Source organism: Chelonia mydas, chromosome 11, assembly GCF_015237465.2.
Source record: "Chelonia mydas isolate rCheMyd1 chromosome 11, rCheMyd1.pri.v2, whole genome shotgun sequence".
Classification (NCBI taxonomy): domain Eukaryota; kingdom Metazoa; phylum Chordata; order Testudines; family Cheloniidae; genus Chelonia; species Chelonia mydas.
In genome coordinates this window covers 19,037,548-19,057,310 of record NC_051251.2, presented here as the reverse complement: position 1 = coordinate 19,057,310, position 19,763 = coordinate 19,037,548, and positions in this window count along the sequence as shown.

The window sequence follows — 19,763 nt, the reverse complement described above, 5'->3', positions numbered from 1 at the left end:
GTTAATGTAGCATTTGCACATAATGGAGAAATGTGCAGGTGTCATATTGATGAGGCTTGAAATAACTTGGGGATTGTGGTGACACCAGAACAAACCCCAAGAGCAAGACACAAGCTGTCTGTGATGTCACAGAACTCAGAGATGCACTAACACTTATTTCCAGATTGTCTGTTTTCCAAGGAGTCTCAGGGGGCTGTGGGTGGAGGAGAAAAAGAGAAAATAAATTCTATCCCGCTTGTCTCTCTTTTCGCATGCAAGGCCTGCTGCTTTTCTCCCTTCACCTCTTCTTTTTAATGGCTCTTTAGCTTTCTTGAGCTCTTTTCTCCTTCCAATGACATCAGTAAACCAAATATTAGCATAGCCTTTGTTTCCAGTACAGATTCACATTAGTCATTCCACTTTAACTGTTGTTTTTAATAGCGCCTTTGATCCCAGCATCTGAAAGCGCTTTACAACAAGGGAGCCTCACACCATGCCTGTCAGGTAGAGTAAGTGTAAGTATTCATATAAACACTTGATAGAAGCACAGAGGCAAGTTCACTAAGTGGCAAAACTGGGACTAGAAACCTTTGCTTCTGACAACCAGTCCCCTGCTCTAGCCATTGAACAACTGACTCTCCCATTGTTATTTCTAAGGCTCTCCAGCACTCCCAGTTTACACTTTTCATTGACAAGACTAAATTCAAAGTGGTACAGCACTGAGTGAAGTACTACTAAACGTTGGGAGAATTGTAAGAATGTAGGGAAAAAATTAACTGATTTATGTAATGTCACACCCGCAACCGACAAGCTTTTGGTGACCTCAACCCCTTGAATCATTTTTGTTTAACATATTAGCAATGGGCTGATTCCATTGAAATAAAACCACTTCTTACAGTGTCTATACACAGCCAGAAATATATTGGATGTTTCCTGCACTTCATTTAAGTCCCTGATTCTTCTCCCATTGAAGTCAGTGGTGTAGGATCAGGCCCTGACCCACAAATTTACCCAATTCAGCTGCAGAATCAAATTTCCGGTGAAGTTTTTGCTTTTTACCCACTTTTCCAGCTAAGCTGAGCTGACAAAAGCACCAAGACGTCAAGTGATTTACTCGGGGTCACACAATGAGTCAGTAGCACAAGACCAGATTAAAACCCAGGAAGCTCCCTGGCTCCAACAGTTCTCTTCCCAGTAGTTCACACAAGCTCCAGCTGTTTGCCCTACTCACATGAACTGAATTTAGAGAAGTCTGGGGAGAATTTCATTTAAGTACAAATTCAGCTGGCAGCAGGCTTTCTGCTGTCAAACATTCAACTGGATTTTAAAGGACTTCCCATCCATTTCCAGAATGGGGCTCGCTCGTGTTGCCCCTTTAAACCAACAGCTGTCTCTTTTAGTTATCTAAGAAGCAGAAAAGGTCTTTGGAATTTCTGATTTAACATGTGATCTATGAATGAAAAAGAGAAACAAGTTTAACTACAGAACATTTGCTCCCTTATTGACTGCAGCCCTGGGAGGCTGTGTTTGCAGCCATTCTGCATAGGAACCAGCTGAAGAATCAATCTCCCTCACTAAGGCGGCATGACATGGAGGAGACCTAATCAAGCCAAGTTACAAGAGTTGGTATTTCAAATAAATTATCTCACATATAAACAGAACTTCACAAAGGAGCTGTAGAGCTTAAGCAGACTCCTGAGGAATCCCCCAGCATGAGGGGAATCCCAGGTGCCGCAGGGCAAACATCCCCCTCCTAACGCAGAGAGCCTGAGTAGGAAAAAGAGGATGTGATCAGTTTGCCACTGCTCTAGGGAGATTTCAGCTGCTTGAACAGCTCTTTCAGGCCTTTGGCAGCTGGGCTCAATTTAATGCAGCTCTGAGGTTGCTCTAATTTGTACAGGGGACAACGTTGGTCTCAGGATAAAAAGAACACAAGGAAATGTAAATCCACCTTTGCCCCCCAATGAAAGTTTTGCACCCACCCTGGAAATATAGGCCTATATTGTTCTCTACCTATATAAATTACAAGATTGCACAGTACGGAAATTAAGGGAAATTCCCAGGACTAAAGTTGTAAAGAATTTTAGCCAAAATATCGACTTCCTGTCTTCATGGAGGATACATGTAAGAAAATTAAGCCTATTTTTAATAGCATAAGTCAACAAAATGATCCTGTTTTAGAAATAAGGCAATTTCGCAAGTATTTATATAATGCTGAATTCTATTCAGTGCTAATATTTTGGGACATCTGAATAATAAAAAGTGGCATTTAGTTGTAACAAACAAAGACAGACATGCCCACTCCTAGTATGAAAAGTGAATATAAGTGATGGAAATAACTAGTCATGTTTTGTTACATCACAGCGGTAATACATTTTTGCTAACACAACTCGCCTGGATGCTGAAAGGCATGTTTTATTCACAGTTCTCAAATAGTTCAATTCTCAAACTATTTGTATAGCCTAAACTCAGCATTCCAAGCAGGGGAAAAAGTTCCCTCTTAAAGAATAGCAAATCAACAATGCAAATGAGTTTTCTGAGTAATGCCTACCACAAAGATCTAACAGGATCTGAAACACCCCAAGTCTTAATCATGTGCAACTTTCAGGCAAAATGGTAGTGGAAAAAAAATGATTATTTACTTGTTAACGTAATGAATCTGTTCTGAAGTCAATGATTTTACCTGCTGTGCATATATATATATATATAGCAACTTTCCCCCAAAGATAGCAAAGTAAAATAAATTATGCTTCACAACACCCTGGTAAACTAGGTAAGTATTATTATTCCCATTTTATAGGTAGAGAAATCAAAGCACAGAAAGATTATGTAACTTGCCCAAGGTCACACAGGAAGACTGTGGCATGACCAGGAATGGAGTTAGTTTGGTGATGTCAAAGAGTTCTCACTTAAAGTTTACCTAGTGGCCTGGTCAGCCCTACAAACAATTCTTGGAGAAAACTGAAATTGAATCTTTCAAAAGTGAGGAAAACTGGGTAAAGAGATACTAAGCTAAAAAGAAGAGACAGGAAATTCACAATTAATTTTGACACTAGATAATCCTTAATGTTCCTTAATATACTTAACTCAGAGCTTTGTGAAAAATAGCCATGCATTGAGGTTCCAGAGCAAGCTCCAGCTATGAATTTCTTGGCTTCTGTCCATGTGTATCACCATATCCTATATATTAACGTTGTTATATTTATTCCATTGTGGGAATGAAAGGATTTATTGACTCAAGGGACCAGAATATGTCCAAACCCTCAGGAAATACATACTCTTCAGTAATTAGGCAATTTTCTTTGTAAGGGCTAGAACAGCACAGCTTCTTTCCTAAGCAAAGAGTCTGTTATGTAGAGAGGAGGTGGAACACACACAGACCCTGCAGTAAGAACGTACAGCATAAGTGGAAGAATTCCGAATGAGGGGGAAAACACACCTTTGTAGAAGTTAGAGTTTCCTCCAAATCCTGCCTGGCAGTTTGTTTGTTCTTTTTGTCATGTAGGCTGTATTGAAATTCTCTCCTCGCTTGCTTGTAACTGCCCTTTGCATTAACTAGGAGCCCAAATAATACAAGCTTACTAAGCATGTGTCACTGAGTGTAAGAAATCTTATACCTTTTATACTTCAAATAAAGTTTACACAGCTTGTTCCAAATTCTAGCTACCCAATGCACATAGTAACATGCCAAGAAAACTCACAGGTTTGAAGATGATGCCTCACACAGCCTCCAGGCCTGGAACTGTGCAGTGTAAGGATGCACATTAATGTGTGCACTTCACATCCTGACTCAGCAATGGGAAGTATGCAACCTCCATCCTTGCAGATTATTGATGCTGGAAGAGCGATGTTGGTCAGTCTGTCCCCCATAAAGTCTGGGTGTCTAGCAGTAAATTTTACAAATTATTTCCTCACCCCAACAAACAACTTTCTCCAAATGATTGGGAATTTTAAACAAACTACAACTTTTACAATTTTTTCTAATTGACGGTAAAAACACACTCCTCTGCTTCCTGTAGTCATGCTTCACATCCTCTGACTTCACACAGAAGGATCACAGAAGGGTCATGACCTGGAGGGGGTAGGATGCGTTCAAGAGGAGAGGCAGGGTTTGCCTAGGGAAGCTAGAGGGATAGGGGAAGATGGTGCAGCCTGGGTTAGCAGGGCTTTCACCTCCCCAAGCTAATAGAACTTTCTGCTAGATTGTTCTTTCCTCTAAGTATCTCTTCCCCTCAAGAGTCCTTGTTCTCCAACTCCTGAGCTATGTTTACCCACCCATCCTACCAAGGCCTCATATCCCCCTGCAGGGCCCAGCTATAGGCAGAGGAGGGGTCCTTGAGATATTGAAGGAAAGAAAGCAGCCAGTCCTGTTCATTGGGCAAAGAATCTGACTGGTGTACATTCCTGCTGCTGTCCTTTGTGGATTCCCTTTTCTCCTGTGGTCTCTGCTTCAACCCCAGCTCCCTGGCTGGATGCTGTATCTGCTGCTGCTGCAAAAGGCATGTATAACTGAGACCAGATCATTGTCCCTCAGGATGGGTCATTGTCCATCAGGATGGGATAGCCAATCAGATGTGGTAGAAAGTTATTGATGAAAACTGTTATGTGACAGTTCAGCACTAGTGAGGAATCCAGGAGCACTCCTAAATGACAGATTGAATCAACCAATTGTGGGTGCACACCTTTAAGTGAAAGAGAATTATGTGGGGTAAAGGATAAGTAGGTGAAGGTACAGTGGTGGGTGCGGGGGAGAACAGGAGGAGGAAGAGAACTTAGGGGAGGAGATGCAAGGACTCAGTCCTCCCCAGTGTGGGATCACTTCACAGAGTTTGTACAGACAAAAGCTCTGTCAGCTGCAACCACAGTGAAAGACAGGTAAGTGTAAGTGGTCCTGATAACCTAGACCCCTGGTCACTGTGGGATCATCTGCAGGCCCACCATAAGATCCACCTCCAGGCTCTGACTGAGGAAACTGTTCTTTGTCACCTCCCAGCTGGACTACAGTATTGCATTATATGTCTGCGCATGAAGCCATCAACCCTTAGGAAACTCCAGCTAATTCAGAATGCAGCATCATACCTCTTCTGAAACATAGACTACCACCAGTGCATTAAACCTGTCCTCCGTTCTGTACATGGTCTTTCCATAGCCTATTCAGCCAAGTTCAAGGTGTTGGCACCCATAGCGCTCTACGGTCTGGGCCCAGGATATCTAAAAAGATCACTGAAAGCTTCAGGATGAAGACTGTGGTTGACAACTCTGTCCCTCAGACACAATGGAACCTTCTACCATAAGGATGAAGTTTGTCTGTGCAGTAAAGAGAGCTGATCCAAAACTCTAGAACAAACTCCCATAGGAACTAAGAACTACAAACCTCACCTCCTTCCACTCCTACCGCAAGAGACACTTCTTCAACTTTGTCTTCTCTGACCTAAACCCATAGCAGAGTGTAGGTATTTATTTTAATAAAGCCTGCCAAAACATTACATTGCACCCAGTATTTCCCCTCAGGGACAGGATGAGAGAGAAAATGAGCCACACATGACAAACAGAGGCCACATGACTTAATGCACTACTGGAAGATGCTCAGATACTACAGCCATGAGGACAGCATGAAAACCCATACAGAATAGGATAGAAGCCGCCTCCTTCACTCACTCAGAATTCTAAGACGACTACTACCTTACATCTGCCTAAAATGAACTTTGTTTCACAAGTCACTAAATACACTTCGACTACTGACCTAAAATTCGTTTTCCTCTAATGCTCATACAAATAAACCTCAATTCATGGGAACATTTCTTAAAAATAAAGGGGTTACAAATATGGAAGCAAGAAATTCAGCTTCCAATTCAATTAAAGGTCTGATAATAATTCCCCCTCCCCCCAACACACACACCCCGAATTTGGCCAGCTAGACACATTACAAATTCAAAAGTAAGTGAAATTTAAATGTTTTATTAATAAGAGCAAACATTGCTCTGTATAGACCTTAAAGGGAGCACACACTGTTTCAATAGCATTTCTCTGGGTTCTTTGGAAGCCCCTGTCTTCGTCTTCCAGTGTAGGTTGATAAGCAATCCAGCTGGCACATTACTACATACAGGCTACTTTTTTGCTTGTTTCCGTTAGCTTGATAACTCCATTTTAAACTGAAGTCTCCTCAAGGTCATCTGTCGCCCAGTAATTTCCATTATCACTCAGACTCTGAGGACAACATTTTCTTTGACAACTTGAATTTGTCAAGATCTGCGCTGAAACCTGAGTTGTATTATTAAGTATCAAATAAAAGCATTTTTTTAAAAACCACACCAGTGGAGAAGATCACTGATGTATGGGAGTCACTTAAGTATTCTTGCGGAATATTTGAAAAAAAAAAAAGTGTATACATTTATAAACACATATCCTTTATATAACTATAATAGTTGGATATTCACTGCTTGCCAGGTTCAGTCAGCTTCTCACTTGTGTTCAGAAAACCCAAATGGGCAGAAAACTCTACAGGCACTATTCTCATTTGCACCAAGGCTCCTTTATAGAGCCTTAGCTTAAATGTTGTGTGCACCCACATTCAGCCTCCTTTACTAAAATAATACTCTAGGGTTCCAATTGATTTTTCTTTTTGAACTAGTAATTAATAAACTCTTCAGTGGGGATAATTAATCAAGCAACTTAAAGTAGATTAGTGGGGACTTTCTTCAGAGGCAGAATGAACAAAGTCCAGTTATTAGTTGTTCAGGGTACATCTCATTGAACTAGAATGAAGCAAAAAAATAAGAGATGAGGTTTGATTTTTAGGCTCTGCTACAGTGTTGCCAATTCATATGTTTTTATTGCCCTATCTGGAGTTTTTCTTAGGGAACCACCTGCTAGAATCAGGAAGTCATGTGAATGTCTGCTTTTATTTAAAAAAAAAAAAAAGAAGAAAAAGAAAAGTTCTAGCCCTCATATTTTTTGGAGAAAAGCTTTCAAGTATGACTCAAGTGTATACAGAAGACTCAGAAACCAGAAGTAAAGAATTCCAAATGTATTATTATTACTTTAAATTTCCTGATTCTTTGGGGCCTGAGTCATGGTTTTCGAGCACTTGGGGTAGCCAATAGTGCTGCTGTTTCATGTGAGAACAAGCAGAAATTATTTTAAGAAATTCTAGTACTCACTACTCCTACCTACAGGAGCAAGAGCAGGATCATCCCTTCCCAAAAACCTGTCGGAGTGGGTTAAGATGGCAGAAATCACCACAAAAGTTCCATTTATGGAGTTTTAGTCACTGTTCCATCAGGACTTGCAGCCCCACCCTATAAATAAATCCGGTGGTTCCCTAGCAATCCATGGATCTTGAGCGATCTGCTGGAGGTAAGAACTATCCATACAGAGGCCATGTGCCTCCATGCTAGCTCCATGTCCTGGCAACCCCCATTTCCTAGCAAAGATGTCTCTGTTTCCTAACAAGGACTCCCTCCCCACCACCACCACTTTTAAAGGTCCTGAGAAGTGTGTACTTTATGGAGGCAATTGCCCCTCCCGCCTTGCTCGCTGGAGAGATGATACATGTCCAGAGGTACCTCTTCAAGTGATGATCATGAGAATATAATCATGCCTCAAATCATTCCATTTCTTGCTCTAGATTTCACTCAGACAACACCCATTGCCTTCAATGGGAGTTTGGCTACAGTGAGGGCTTTTAGAATCTGGCCCATTGAGATCAGTGGGAGTTTTGCCGGAGGAAGGGTTTCATGATCTGTGCCACAGCAAGTTAATCAGTAAGTTTATTTTTTCAAGCATCTGAGAAAGTTGCATATCAAGAAACAAGAACTGTAAATAGGGAAGTACTTGAAGAACTGGTGCATAAGACTGATACAACACCTGACTGCTTCCATTACGTAAATGTAATTTATTCAGACAAACAACTATGCATCACTTCTGTACAAGCTGCCCCTCAGGTTTACGCACTGGGCTGATATCTTGGGTTTGAAAACAGGAAGCTCCAGCTGTAACACCAAGTGACCCAGACAGTGAAAAGCTAGACAGTAAGCTAAATTGGAAGGCAGGAAGTTAAAGTTCATACTCATACCACAAACAATAAAGTAATAAGCAGGTTCATCTGATATATGTTTGGCAATATCACATGTCACTGTGAGTTATAAAATATAAGAGAAAACTGCTGATATAAATATTTATGGAAAGACAGACTGATGCTAAGAACCCACTAGATCAGGGTGGGCAAACTACGGCCCAGGGGCCACATATGGCCCGTCAGATGTTTTAATCTGTCCCTCAATCTCCTGCCGGGGAGCGGGGGCTGGAGCTTGCCCAGCTCCATGCCACGGCTTCTAGAAGCAGCAGCAGCATGTCCCCGCTCCAGCTCTTACAGTAGGGGCAGCCAGGGGGCTCTGCATGCTGCTCCTGCCCCAAGCTCTGCCCCCTGCAGCTCCCATTGGCCAGGAACTGTGGTCAATGGGAGCTGCAGGGGCAGCACCTGTGGATGGGGCAGCGTGCGGAGCCCCCTGGCTGCCCCTACTGTTGGAGCTGAAGGGGGGACATGCCGCTGCTTCTGGGAGCTGCTTGAGATAAGCTGTGTCCCAATCCCCAGTCCTAGCCCTGATCCTCCTCCTGCCCTCTGAGCCCCTCGGTCCCAGCCCAGAGCACCCTCCTGCACCCCAAACCCCTCATCCTCAGCCCCACCCCAGAGCCCGCACCCCCAGATGGAGCCCTCCCTCTCTCCCCCCCCGCCCCCGCAGCCCAACCCCCTGCCCCAGTCTGGAGCCTCTTCCCACACCCTGAACTCCTAATTTCTGGCCCCACCCCAGAGCCCTCACCCACTCCCACACCCCAACCCCCAATTTCATGAGCGTTCATGGCCCGCCATACAATTTCCATACCCAGATGGGGCCCTTGGGCCAGAAAGTTTGCCTACCCCTGCACTAGATACATCATCATCCCAGTTTGACAGTGAACCATTGTTAACTACTCTGAGTATGGTCTTTCAACCAGTTGTGCACCCACCTTATAGTAATTTAATCTAGACCACATTTCCCTAGTTTGCTTATGAGAATGTCATGTGGGACTGTGTCAAAAGCCTTACTAAAAAGCAAGATATACCACATATACAGCTTTCCCTATCCGTTAGGCCAGTAACCTTGTCAAAGGAGGAAATTAGGCTGCTTCTGTGATTTCCTTTCTTTGACCACTTCAGACCTTGCTTATTGGATTTCACAGCTCCCTCTTTTCCTATAATCTCCTCCCGGCTGCTTCAGATCTCCACTCTGAATCAACTGCTCTTGGTCTATTGCTACCATCATGTGAACCACCCTCTTCTACAAATAACAATTTATGGTGAGTGTATTTGCCTACATTACAATGAAGTATTCTTCATAAGGACACAGGCAGGAGAGAGAGGCCCAAACCAAAACTCCAGGTCCAGATCGGATTCTAAATCTGTTAATCAGGAGTAACCCCACTGAAGTCAATGGAGTCCCTCCAGATTTACAACTCACTAACTGAGAGCAAAACATGTTCCTTTATAATAGACAGAACCAAGAGTCCTGATCCATACACTCTCAAACTCAAGCTTCTCCTAGCATAGGTGCCGACTTCCCCTCTTTCCCGTGGGTGCTCGACCACCCCCTGCCCCCACTCCACCCTTTCCATTCGGCCCACCCCTTCCCCACCCCCATTCCAACCCCCTTCTCCAAAGTCCCCACCCCAGCTCTGCCCCCTCCCTGCCAATATTCCAACTCCTTTCCCAAATCCCTGCCCTGGCCCCGCCTCTTCCCCACCTCCTACTCTGAGCACACCACGTTCCCATTCCCAGCGTGTGCTAATGCTGACAAACAGCTGTTTGGCGGCTGCTGGGCTGGAAGCGCTGGGAGGTAGGTGGAGGAGTGTGGATGCAGCATGCTCGGAGGGAAGGAGGAGATGGGGGGAGGGGGAGGAGAGCTTGGCTGCCAGTGGGTGCAGAGTACCCACTAATTTTTCCCCGTGGGTATTCCAGCCCTGGAGCACCCACGGAGTCGGCACCTATGTCTCCTAGTCCAGGATGTTCAAACTCAGTCCTTTATACAGACAGGTTTTAGCTGCAAACTCACCTCCAGATCCATGATTTCAGTCCCAGCTCACCCCTACACAGTAGGGGCCTGAGGTTCTGCACTTCTGAAGGCATTTTTTTTTTTTTTGCATTTGCATTTGGCATCACTGAGAGCAAAACTGGACCCTATGTAAGCACCCTTTGCTAGAGGGGCCTCTGAACTTTATTGGGAGTGTTCCAGGGGGAAAAGGCTGTATGCTGCAATCTAGCCTTAGAGACTGCAACTCCCATGATGCCTTGGGGAAACAGGGAGACTTCCTTGTGGTGGTGGACTCCATTTTGGGAAAGGGAGTGAGATTACTGCTGTGGAGCTCTGCCATACCAGGAGCTGCTGCTGGGAGCCTACAGGAGCTTTGATCGAGCAGGGAGCCCCAGAGGCTGTTGGTGGCTTCCCTGGAGCCAGGGCAGAGACTGTTGCTGTGCCTGAAGCTGACTGAGGTGGGCCTGCAGTGAAGGGCTGTGAATATCCCCCACTCTGGTTTGGGAAAGTACTTGCAAGGGAAGGGGCACCACAGAGAGACTGAGTCTGAGGAAAGGCAGAATGATCTTCCCACCGAACCAGGACCCAGAGCTGCCGACATTTCGTGAAGCGAGCTCCAATCATCAGCGGGGTTGTGCAGCTTGTTGCCTTAGCTGGACTGATCCACAGAACGAACAGAACGCTGTCTCCAGCTGCAGATCTTCCAGCTCCCACACAAGCAAGTGCCTAGGACTCTGAAACCCAGAGGAGTGTACACTGCGGGGTCGGGTGAATGGTGACTGTGTAAATGCCAGTTAGATATGTTTCATTTACTACTGTATACTAGATTTGTTAATTGATTTTATTCAACTGCCTCCTGTGGATTTAAATTAGTCGTGACATATAATCTTAGTCTGTTATACCCTGATTTTTTTTTTTTTATAATTGATAAGTAAAAGGTGTGTTAACTCTAATTTAAGTATACTGGATGTATATGATTTATAATTGGTATTTTTGAGTTACACCTATGCGACAGATTATATTATTAGAAGAATAGCTTTATTCCTGGAGATTCCCAAGGCATGCCATTGAGTGTGTACAGGGGCCAGCCAGGTGGAGGCACTGCCAATTTTAAATTCCTTTAGGAGTAAAGTGACTGCAGCAGAGGGATGAATAGAGGATTCCCACCTACCCAACAGGGATACTCCGGATCTTCAGATGCCCAGGCACACAGGTGAGTGTTACCTGCTCCCAAGTAACCCAGGGAGGAAAGGGGGGTTACACCTAGATTCAAAGTAGTGCGACCACCAGTGCTAACTTTTCACCATCAACCATGAAGTGGGAATTTCAATCCTGAAAATTAAGTAGACTGATTGGCTTCACAAACACTTCACAACCTGGCCAACTGCAGAATATGTTGCAAGATCCACCTATTTGTCAAACCCGTCCATCATAAGAGAAGACAAGGGGCCTAATCCTCTATTGCCTTGTTCCTTGTGCAGTGATTTACAGTGCAAGGTGGGTATAAAACACTAGCAAATCAAAATAGCTGCAGGACTACCCAAAAATGAAAGGTCCTGGCTGAATCAGGCCCAAGGAAATACTAACATGGGGGGAGGCAGGGCATTAGGAAAGCTCCTGGAACTTGGGAGAAATAAGGAGCAGAATTTATTACAAGTTCACTATTGACATGTTTGGCCAATCCAAAATTACCTATTCCGCTCCTAAGTACTACAGGTATAAGTACTGTAGAATACCTTGCAAATCTTAGGTTGGAGAGATATGTCATTTGAAACTCGACATTTTGATTGTATCATTAATTGGCTTATTTTCAAGGGAAAAAAAACAACTGGATTCTCTTATGGTACTTTCATCCCAAACATTGCAGCATTGGACTAATGCCAGAACCAGAAAGTGAATTGGACTAGAAAGAAAAGTGAAACTTATCGTTTAGTTTTACTGTCTCAGTTGAGTAAAGGGCAAAAAGTAAATAAAAAAAAATCAGTGCTGAAGAGTAAATGAGATTTTTCATGTTCTATCAAGTTTTATAATTTCAGTGTAATTTACTGATTTTTTTTAATTACGTGATTTTTAATCATAGTATATCCCTTTAGCCAACTAAGGCTCTCAATTCTATTTAATTTATTTCCTCATGGAGAGCACTCCAGTATTTTCAACAAATGGAGAAAAAAATACATAACATTTTTTTTAAAATGACTGGCATAACCACTACTCTTCCCTTCCAGCATGTGTTAAAGAACAATATCCCTGAGCTATTGCCTCACCGCTCCATGACACAGCGTGCATTTAAAAATACATTATCTAATTCACCAGGGCATTTTCTGGACTATGTATTAAAAACTTTGAGGACAACTATGCACATATAAAACAGAGAAAAATTATAATTTTCCTGCAGACAATAAGAACATATCATGTCTGCTTAAAACTTCAGAAAAATACTAGGAAAAAAAAAATACAGATGTACCAGTGAATCTGGTAATTCTGGCTGCCTTGTATCACCAGAGCACCACATAGCAGCTGGAGCGTACTGGTGAATCTCACCATTAGTACTTTTCATTGGTACTCAACACATTTCACACTGAAGATACAGGGCCTGATGCTCCTTGTTACACAAGTATAAATCACCAATAAGTGGATTGAGATTTAACAGATCTAAACTGGTAATAAAAAGGAGAATTCTTGAAGATCCAACATTCATTATTCAGGAATATAGGGATATTAATAATGCTATTATTTTGCTCATAGACTGTCAGTGTTTCATCAGTTGAGACTGAATCAATCACAACACGTCTTCCAATCTTTTCTTGCTCTGGCCATCCTTTGCCATGCTTGTCCATATCTCCTTGTTATGGAATCATCCCACCTCTTTGGAGGCTGACCACGTGGCCGTTTCTGTTCTCACAGATACCACTCAGATATAGCTGTGGTCCATCTGTCATCGCTAGTCGGGCCACAAGTCCTGCCCACTGCATTTTGCTTGGCCTGCATTCAACAACGTTTTGCACTTGAGACTGCTGCCTAATTATTTCATTGGGGATGTAATCGCGGAGTGAAATGAACAAAAATGTTCGTTCCATCGCCCTCTGTGTGACAGACAATTGATGTTCTTCAAATCTTTACAGCGACCATGTTTTGCTGCCATAACACATCGCTGAAAGCACGGTCGAGTTAAGAAGATTCGCAAGAGCTGTTTTGCTGATCTTTCCTTGGAGGATGTCCTTGATGTCATTGAATGTACACCATCCAGCTTTTTCTGTGCGACAGTTCGCCTTTCTGATCGTGGCGCATGTTGACTTCCTGGCCCAAATAAACGTATTTATCAACCTCTTGGATCTGCTCTCCAAGAGTTATTTGGGTTCTTGGCAGAAAATCTGATCTCATGTATTTCGTTTTCAACCGGTTCATTTTTAATCCAACTTGACTACTTTTCACGTTCAGGTCTTTAAGCATTCTCTCAAGCTGGGCTGTATTTTCGGCTATCAGCACTATATCATCTGCGAACCTGAGATGGTTTAGCCGCTTGCCATTGATATTAATCCCGCCTTTCAAGTCTGCTAGTCGAAAAACCAATTCAAAACAGGCTGTGAATAATTTTGGTGAAACTGTATCTCCTTGTTTCACACCTTTCTCAATGGGGATTTGGAGGGGAGTATCAAACAGCGATATGTCCGTGCTGCAGCCAGAGTTCGCTTCCTTTAGTAATGTGATATATTTCGCGCTGATGCCCTATTCTGAAAGAGCTTCAAGAACGGTGTTAGTCTTTATGCTGTCAAACGCCTTCTCGTAGTCCATGAAGGCAATGCACAAAGGGAACTTGTATTCCCTTGAATGCTCTAGTAGTTGGTTTAGAGTGAAGTTGTGGTCTATCGTGCTGTAATTCCTTTGAAAGCCGGCCTGCTCTCTAGGTTGCTGTTCATCCAGGTTTCGCGACAGTAGATTTGTTATTATTTTAGTGAACAACTTATAGATATGCAAAAGCAGGCAGATCAGGCGATAGTTCTTTAGATTTTTCTCAATCACCTTTCTTATACAGCAAGATGGTATTGGACTCTTTCCAACTGGACGGTATCTTCTAGATTTCCAGGTAGTGGCTGAACCTTTGGGCGAGAGCTTTCCAAAGTTCATGACCTCCTGCCTTAAGCACTTCTGCTGTCAGACCGTCCTTGCCTGGAGCCTTCCCCTCTTTCATTTGATGGACTTCGCTAATGAGAACCAGGAGTATGTGTTCATCTGTTTGTTGAAGTGATGGCATTAGGACGTCTGTACGGGATGCAAACAGCTGGGTATAGAAATCCCTGCAGATTGCCTCCATCTCTGTTCAATCGGTTACTGATTCTCCATCCCTGTTCTTCAAAGCCGATAATGATGACCTGTACAATGCCAGTTCCCGTTTGCGTTTAAGACTTTTACGATCTTCAGCAGCCTTTAGGAGCTTTTTGCTTTGAAATTTCTCGAAGTCTTCCTTCAACTTCATTTGTTTGAGCTTGCAGAGAAGGGAGTACTCAAGCCTGTCACTGCCATTTCTTTTCATTTTCCTCCTCTTCTCCAATAAAAAGTCTTTGTATTCTCTGAAATTCTGCTGCTAGCTCTTCTTGGTCTTTCACGCTCAGCTGATTTCACAAGCCGTTTCAGTCTCTTACTGAAGTTCTCATAATAGTCATCCAGGAGGCTCCAATCTTCCCTAGAAACGTTTTCCTTCAGGATTGCCTCGTTGAAAGCTACCGGTTGGTGCCTTCTGTTCACCATACACAGCGTCTTTTTCTCCTCCTTCACAGTGAGCATGAGTCTGTCTCTCAGTAGGCGATGATCGCTGCCGATATTGAACGATGGCACTACTGAAATATCCTGCACGATGCATCGTCTGTCGATCAGAAAGTAATCGATTTCATTTTTTGTCTTCGCATTTGGTGCAATCCAGGTCCATCTTCTGTTGGCCTTCTTTCAGAACCAGGTGTTACCAATGAACATTCTTCTCGTCTCTTCCAATATAACTTCTTGTTCTCCGATACCATATACTTTCCTATGAACTTTTCGCCCTCTCTCCCTCTTCCAACCTTGGCATTAAAATCTCGCATCACAATTGTATATGTGAAACTCTGAGTGAGGGTTTCCTCCAGTTCCTGATAGAATCCTTCCATATCATCATCTTCGCTTGCACTTGTGGGAGCGTAGATCTGGAGGATTTTGAGGGTACTATTTTGGTTCAATTGGAGGTAAAGCACCCCAATACACGATGACTTCAAATGGCGTGAGACAATTTTCGAAGACCATTCCTTGTTTATGATGAATCTGACTCCTCCAACTGTCCTCGTGCCTTCTCCTTTTCCTAGAATGACCATGCTTCCATCCCTCCAGCTGACCTCCATCTCCTGCTTTCATCATGTTTCGCAAACGCCCAGCATATCGCAGGCTGTTTTTGCCTTTTCCTCCATTAGACGGTTTATCGATTCCTCCCTTGTCAGTGTTCTGCAGTTATAAGTACACACAGAGAGTTGTCCGGTTTCCTTTTGGCGACCTGGCACCCGAGATTCTTTGCAGCCTCTCATCGTTCGAATGCCTCACTGCCTCCGGAGTGGGGATCGAGGAACGTGCAGAGAACTGAGACTTGGTTTTCCATGTTGTTTTAGCCATTGTTTTCAGCCACCCGCTGGCTGGGCTGTCAGTGGTGTGTTTACCTCCTCAATTTAGCTAGTTTTACAGCCTCAGAAAGAGGAATTATATGCCCCTCCACAGAGGAAGCAACCCCCTCTCTGGGCTGAGAGTGCAACACCTTGATAGCGTGGTTAGACCTGCCAGAGAGTACACTCCGCTATCATCGCTGTCAAACAGCCAGCGGCACCACGTTGAGACGTTGAGGTAGGATTTGCAGCAGTATTATTTTTAAATAACTAATATGAAGATCGTTTACCTTTTCTCTAAACATTGGTATTGACTATTACACAGTACTGCAGTACAAACTTTATATGACAGGACTTCCCAGTGCACCTCAGAAAATCATTGAAGCACAGAACCAAAACTAGTGAGACATTTGGTATGTTTTCACAATCATATGCTGGCAGTATATTGCAGCTGATCTAATGCTTTACTTTATTGCAGGTTATGCTGTTATTTTCCATAGTTTTGTCTGGCGGGTTCATAGAATCATAGAATATCAGGGTTGGAAGGGACCTCAGGAGGTCATCTAGTCCAACCCCCTGCTCAAAGCAGGACTGATCCCTGACTAAATCATCCCAGCCAGGGCTTTGTCAAGCCTGACCTTAAAACTTCTAGGGAAGGAGATTCCACCACCTCCCTAGGCAACGCATTCCAGTGTTTCACCACCCTCATAGTGAAAAAGTTTTTCCTAATATCCAACCTAAATCTCCCCCACTGCAACTTGAGACCATTACTCCTTGTTCTGTCATCTGCTACCACTGAGAACAGTCTAGAGCCATCCTCTTTGGAACCCCCTTTCAGGTAGTTGAAAGCAGCTATCAAATCCCCCCTCATTCTTCTCTTCTGAAGACTAAACATCCCCAGTTCCCTCAGCCTCTCCTCATAAGTCATGTGTTCCAGTCCCCTAATCATTTTTGTTGCCCTCTGCTGGACTCTTTCCAATTTTTCCACATCCTTCTTGTAGTGTGGGGCCCAAAACTGGACACAGTACTCCAGATGAGGCCTCACAAAGGTCGAATAGAGGGGAACGATCACGTCCCTCGATCTGCTGGCAATGCCCCTAATTATACATCCCAAAATGCCATTTGCCTTCTTGGCAACAAGGGCACACTGTTGACTCATATCCAACTTCTCGTCCACTGTAACCCCTAGGTCCTTTTCTGCAGAACTGCTGCTGGGCCATTCGGTCCCTAGTCTGTAGCGGTGCATTGGATTCTTCCGTCCTAAGTGCAGGACTCTGCACTTGGCCAAAAGAAATCTGATGAGGTTCAACAAGGACCAATTCTCTAATTTGTCTAGGTCCCTCTGCATCCTATCCCTACCCTCCAGCGTATCTACCACTCCTCCCAGTTTAGTGTCATCTGCAAACTTGCTGAGGGTGCAATCCACACCATCCTCCAGATCATTAATGAAGATATTGAACAAAACTGGCCCCAGGACCGACCCCTGGGGCACTCCACTTGATACCGGCTGCCAACTAGACATGGAGCCATTGATCACTACCCGTTGAGCCCGACAATCTAGCCAACTTTCTATCCACCTTATAGTCCATTCATCCAGCCCATACTTCTTTGACTTGCTGGCAAGAATACTGTGGGAGACCGTGTCAAAAGCTTTGCTAAAGTCAAGGAACAACACGTTCACTGCTTTCCCCTTATCCACAGAGCCAGTTATCTCGTCATAGAAGGCAATTAGATTAGTCAGGCATGACTTTGCCCTTGGTGAATCCATGCTGACTGTTCCTGATCACTTTCCTCTCCTCTAAGTGCTTCAGAATTGATTCCTTGAGGACCTGCTCCATGATTTTTCCACGGACTGAGGTGAGGCTGACTGGCCTGTAGTACCCAGGATCCTCCTTCTTCCCTTTTTTAAAGATGGGCACTACATTAGCCTTTTTCCAGTCATCTGGGACCTCCCCCGATCGCCATGAGTTTTCAAAGATAATGGCCAATGGCTCTGCAATCACATCCGCCAACTCCTTTAGCACTCTCGGATGCAACGCATCCAGTCCCATGGACTTGTGCTCATCCAGCTTTTCTAAATAGTCCCGAACCACTTCTTTCTCCACAGAGGGCTGGTCACCTCCTCCTCATGCTGTGGTGCCCAGTGCAGTAGTCTGGGAGCTGACCTTGTTCGTGAAGACAGAGGCAAAAAAAAGCATTGAGTACATTAGCTTTTTCCACATCCCCTGTCATGAGGTTGCCTCCCTCATTCAGTAAGGGGCCCACTCTTTCCTTGACTTTCTTCTTATTGCTAACATACCTGAAGAAACCCTTCTTGTTACTCTTAACATCTCTTGCTAGCTGCAACTCCAGGTGTGATTTGGCCTTCCTGATTTCACTCCTGCAAGCCCGAGCAATATTTTTATACTCTTCCCTGGTCATTTGTCCAATCTTCCACTTCTTATAAGCTTCTTTTTTGTATTTAAGATCAGGAAGGATTTCACTGTTAAGCGAAGCTGGTCGCCTGCCATATTTACGATTCTTTCTACACATCAGGATGGTTTGTCCCTGTAACCTCAATAAGGATTCTTTAAAATACAGCCAGCTCTCCTGGACTCCTTTCCCCCTCATGTTATTCTCCCAGGGGATCTTGTCCATCAGTTCCCTGAGGGCGTCAAAGTCTGCTTTTCCGAAGTCCAGGGTCTGTATCTGCTGCTCTCCTTTCTTCCTTGTGTTAGGATCCTGAACTCGACAATTTCATGGTCACTGCCTCCCAGGTTCCCATCCACTTTTGCTTCCCCTACTAATTCTTCCCGGTTTGTGAGCAGCAGGTCAAGAAGAGCTCTGCCCCTAGTTGGTTCCTCCAGCACTTGCACCAGGAAATTGTCCCCTACATTTTCCAAAAACTTCCTGGATTGCCTGTGCACCGCTGTATTGCTCTTCCAGCAGATATCAGAGTGATTGAAGTCTCCCATGAGAACCAGGGCCTGCGATCTAGTAACTTCTGCAAGTTGCCGGAAGAAAGCCTCGTCCTCCTCATCCCCCTGGTCTGGTGGTCTATAGTAGACTCCCACCACGACATCACCCTTGTTGCTCACACTTCTAAACTTAATCCAGAGACTCTCAGGTTTTTCTGCAGTTTCATACTTGAGCTCTGAGCAGTCATCCTGCTCCCTTACATACAGTGCAACTCCCCACCTTTTCTGCCCTTCCTGAACAGCTTATATCCATCCATGACAGTACTCCAGTTATGTGAGTTATCCCACCAAGTCTCTATTATTCCAATCACATCATAATTGCTTGACTGTGTCAGGACTTCCAGTTCTCCCTGCTTGTTTCCCAGGCTTCGTGCATTTGTATATAGGCACTTGAGGTAACCTGCTGATCGCCCCTCTTTCGGGTTTCCTCACCGAAGCTTCCTTTTCATCTCATTCACCACCTCTGCTCGCCAACTTTTTAAATTTTCATGTTTACACTTGTTTTCTTTACTACATATGAATCCCATTGGGCAGTCCACCATCCCAGTTATGTGACTGTCCATTTTAAAAGTCTTGATTCAGTAAAGCACTTGAATACATGCTTAACTTTAAGCATATGCTTAGGCCCCATTACTTCAAAGGGGCGTAAGCACTGACTGAAGTGCTTCATTGAATAGTGATGGATTTAAGCAACTGTTTATGTTGGTTTACTGAATCAGAGCCTAAGAGAAGAGACAAATTTAAACAAAGAGAGAAGGTGGGTGAGGCAATATCTTTTATTGGACCAACTTCTGCTGGTGAACAAGACAAGCTCTTGAGCTCCAGAGGTCTCAGGAGTTCTCTTTCACCAAGTAGGGTGACCAGATGTCCCAATTTTATAGGTATTTTTATATTCGGGGCTGTCATCTTACATATGCTCCTATTGCCCCCTACCCTCATCCTGATTTTTCATACCCTATTCATCGACAGAATTTGGTCCAATAAAAGAGATTAATCCACCTTAAATAGTGTAAGAAGCTAGCAGATGGCGCCTAAGTGCAAGACAACAAGTCCTGGAGGATCAACGACCCAGAGGAGCAAAAAGGCAGACAATTCCAGGACCATTGGGAGGAGCTGAAGGGCGGACATCATCTTGGCTGAGA